General features: G+C 48.3%; 2 protein-coding genes across 2 annotated transcripts in view; both read left to right on the top strand.

The window, feature by feature from the left end:
- The window catches only part of LOC310675501 (uncharacterized protein), a 176,103-nt gene that overhangs the window by 31,349 nt on the left and 140,490 nt on the right, over positions 1–4,264 (top strand). The gene's annotated exons all lie outside the window — the stretch shown is intronic.
- The window catches only part of LOC310675486 (uncharacterized protein), a 448,115-nt gene continuing 446,683 nt past the window's right edge, over positions 2,833–4,264 (top strand). The window contains exon 1 of the mRNA XM_083436147.1: positions 2,833–2,950. The gene's annotated coding sequence lies outside the window, so the exon portion shown is untranslated. The remainder of the gene's footprint in view (positions 2,951–4,264) is intronic.

The raw sequence follows: 4,264 nt of genomic DNA, 5'->3' as shown, positions 1-4,264 counted from the left end.
CATGTTGCAGTTTGTCAATATTCTTCTTAATTATTATCATTTTTAATTATAGCTTAACCCACACACAGCCATAGATGCCAAGGTCATGAGGCCACCAACTGATGTGCCTTTCAAGGAGTGTTAGACAAATTCCCGGAGGAGGAGGAGAGGGCTCTGCTCTGGCTCCACAGGGAGAGGCAGCCTAGCTTCTGAAAAACAGTTGATGGAAATCGCAGGAGGGGAAGAAAAGGGCTCTGGTGCTCGGATCCTGCTTGGGGGTTTCCTTTTGGGGCACCTGATCAGCCACTGTGAGAACAAGGCTAGATGGGCCCTTGGTTTTAGCAGCAGCCGGGCAATAGTCCTTTCTGGGCTCCTGAAAGGGCGCAGGAGGGAGCCAGGTGAGCCCAGCGCTTTCTCCAGCGGCCATCTGAAGATTTCATGGTGGCTCACAACATAAACAGACAGGTTAAAACGGGTCGGCAAGTTTTACCTCGCCTGGGCCGGTTCACTCCCGCGGAGATCGCTTCGTGGGCCGGATAGCGTCTGCACAGACGGTTTTTGGTGCCGCGGAAGCGAGTCCCCACTCCGCGCTTTGCTGGTTTAGCACAGTGCATGGGGACTTGCTGAGCGGGCAGCTCGATTTGGCTGGCGGCTCGTGGGTGATTTAAACTACCCCCGTTGGCCACTTGCGGCTCATGGGCCACAGGTTGCCGACCCCTGGGTTAAAAGCTTTCTCAAAAACAAGTAAAGCTAGAGAAATCTCTCCTCCCCATGTTTTGGATGGAACTCTTAACCCAAGGTACTATTTCTGGTTTAGTGGAGTCTGTAACCCGAGGTACCACTGTATTTAGACCCTCAGTTGGAATAACTTGGGGGGCATCACCGAAATCATTTATGCTACAGGTACCATTAGGCATGCAATTTTCAAGTAAATGTATAGAGTTTATTTTTCTTGGGTGTGACAATTAGTCTACAGAGGCATGTAGTCCTTGGTGCTTTACTTTATATTCACTTGCTAAGTACTGAAGTACTGTACTTTTCCGTGCATAAGAATAGGGTTTTTTTTTACTTTAAAATAAGGTTAAAAATCTGGGGGTGTCTTATACACCGATAGTGCATATGCCCAGTTTCTAAATTTGGGGTCCCCCAAAGAAGGGGGTGTCTTATACATGGGGGCGACTTATACACAGAAAAATATGGTACTTTGTAGACTTCAGCGTCAGGTCAATGAACACAAGGTGCAGCTGCTGTACAGGCTGACATTAACTAGCACAAGGTGGTTCTATCAGTAGGCAGATAGGCTTGAAGCTGCTCTATCTCTTTGCAGAGGATGCAATCCTAGGTTAGAAGTGAGTAGTTGCAAAGTAGCTTTCTGACACGTTTGAGTAAGACCCATTTGTATAACTCCTGCTATTTCCATAAATGATATTTTTACTAGAGGCTTATGTGAATTGCTGAAACAGGCACACAGCCTAAAAGTTAAATACTGTTTAGGGAAGCTTTTAATATCTGAAGGACTATAGTATTTTAATATTTTGTTTGAAGCTGCCCACAGTGGCTGGGGAAACCCAGCCAGATGGGCAGAGTATAAATAATAAATTGTTGTTGTTGTTGTTATGTTAAAGCTCTGGTTTTCCCATTAGTGATGTATGGAAGTGAGAGCTGGACCATCAAGAAGGCTGATCTCTGAAGAATTGATGCTTTTGAATTCTGGTGCTGGAGGAGACTCTTGAGAGTCCCATGGACTGCAAGAAGATCAAACCTCTCCATTCTGAAGAAAATCAGCCCTGAGTGCTCACTGGAAGGACAGATCCTGAAGCTGAGGCTCCAATACTGTGGCCACCTCATGAGAAGAGAAGGCTCCCTGGAAAAGACCCTGATGTTGGGAAAGATGGATGGCACAAGGAGAAGGGAACGACAGAGGACGAGATGGCTGGACAGTGTTCTTGAAGCTACCAGCATGAGTGACCAAACTGCGGGAGGCAGTGGAAGACAGGAGTGCCTGGCGTGCTCTGGTCCAGGGGGTCACGAAGAGTGGGGCACGACTAAACAACAACATTATTATTATTATTATTATTATTATTACATATATATATATTGCCATTTTAGGGCAATTTCCTGTTTGCTTTGAGCCTTAATTCAAATCTCTGAATAGTTATTCTAAAATTCAGTTTACATTGCTAGACATCATGTGAGAGAAGTTTTTCAAAACTAAAATTAATCAAGAGTTATCTTAGGTCCACTATGAGTCAAGCTGAGCTCTCTGGCTTAGCCATCTTGTCAGCTGAAAACAAAGTAGCGAAAGGAAATTATTTTGATGATGTGATTTCAAAATTTGCAGAGAATAAAGTGTGTGTGGGGGGGGATGTTTTGAGTGCTTATGCTAACAATGTTAAGTAAATAAACCAGAAATTAACCCTTGCAACTGTAAGCATCTTATTTTTCCTTCTTTAAATAATTTAAGGGGGGGAGGTGACAAGAAATTTTCCGCAGCGGGACATTGCAAAACAGCCCCCCCCCCATTTGAGGGAGTGCTACGAACATGAGAAGGGGGGCATTGCAATTGCCAGAAAAGGAGCTCAGCTCCGTTTGCAGGAGAAGCGTGGGACCCCCCCCCCCGAGAACAGGGAAAGTGTCGATTCCAAGCGGATACAATGTATCTGGTCTTGGCCCAATATTAGCCCATGTGAAAATTCTCGGGGAAGGAAAGCAGGCGGCGCCCCCCAAAAAGCATCTCTGGAAGTCTGCAGTGTGCGCTAGAGAGAAAAACGCAGCGGTCAGATCTGGGCACACTGGGCTTGGCAAGGGTTAAAAGGAACCGAGCTGCCTTCCTAGAGAGGAAGCAAGGGGGGGCAGGTCCTCCAGAGCCAAGGCCCCTCCCTCCCCCGTCCTTTCCTGCAAGGAAGGGGGGGGGGTGTTGCTTCGGTGTCTCTCCTGCAAGGGCTGCCTCGCTCTCCCCTCCTGGGATCTGGTGAGTCTCCTCTCTCTCTGGGATCTGGTGGGGGTCCCAAGGCTTCAGCAGGGGAGGAGGCCTGGGGGGCCTGATCTGCTCCTGCAGGGGGGGGGGTTCCCCAAGTCAGGGAGGAGAGGGTCCTGCCAGGGAGGGGCGAGGTCTGCCACGCTCTCCTTCCTGCAGATCAGAGGATCCCAAACTCATTTGGCCTTCTGCCTCCCCCCTTTCAGAAAAAAACTGACTCCCCCGAAATCTCCCTTCTTTAACTCAGCGTCACTGCACAACAGAGGAAACATGTGCAAATGGTTTTCCAAAGCTGGACGAGGAGGTGGACTAGCCTCCCCCCCACAAGAAAAAAGGTGGGAGAGAAAGGCCAGGAATAAAGAAAGGGATCCCAGCCCCTAGTCTGGCTGCTGCATTGGGGACCAGCTGCCCAGTCGTCTCCAAGGGCAACTCCCAGGGCCCTAAGCTCCTGAAGGTAAAGGGGCCCTTTATATGTCCAGCTGTCCTTTGTCAACAACAAATAGTCGCTGGGTTTTGTTCTTGTTGTTGCATATATGCTATATGGTTATTTATGGACCTAATAGTTATTTGCAAGTGTTGCCATGCTACCAGTACTTGCAGAATGCCGACACCCTATATATAGAAATGAGCAAACCAGTGATATTTTAGGAAGCAGGATAGCAGGCGGAGCCATTACTTACATCATAGCTGCCTACACAACACAAAACACTCTTGCTGTATGTAGGTTTTATTTTATCCAGGTTTTTCCTCCTTTAATTTTTTGGGGGACCCCCCCAAGAGAGTGGGACCCTAAGCTATATATATTTTTATCTTATAAATAAATCTGGTCCTGGCAGCTCCCTATGGAGGCCACTGCAGCAATCCCCTCGCACCCAGAGCATGGCATCCCAGGACCACATCCTCTCTGTCCCAAAGGGATTGTTGCTGGCAAAGCAACCGAGCTGGAAATGGGCGCTGCTACTCACTGAGCCTCCAGGGACCTGGGCATCTATGTCTCTCTCTGTGTTAAGCTATCTAACAGAATACTAATACTGAATTACCCGCCTAAATTTCAAAGGAGATGTCTTTGGCCCCACCCACTTGGCCCTCAGGGGGTTGGCCAGATACATACCTGGCCCTCGGAGCAAAGAAAAATGGACCCCACCCCAGGAGTCTGTATTGAGAGTGGGAGAGAGTCCAAGTGCAAGAAAAGGAGACAGAAGCAGGGGAGTGGGGGTGGGGGGAGCAACTCCTGAGGACCCCCGGGCGAGGACCCCCACTAGAGCCAAACATCTATTATTCAAAAGATACAAATGACTTCCTTGTCTT

Source organism: Podarcis tiliguerta (genome assembly GCF_965153285.1).
Source record: "Podarcis tiliguerta genome assembly, chromosome: 4".
Taxonomy (NCBI): Eukaryota; Metazoa; Chordata; class Lepidosauria; order Squamata; family Lacertidae; genus Podarcis; species Podarcis tiliguerta.
The sequence above is the reverse complement of the archived record's forward strand: the minus strand, read 5'-3'. Positions and strand labels throughout refer to the sequence as shown.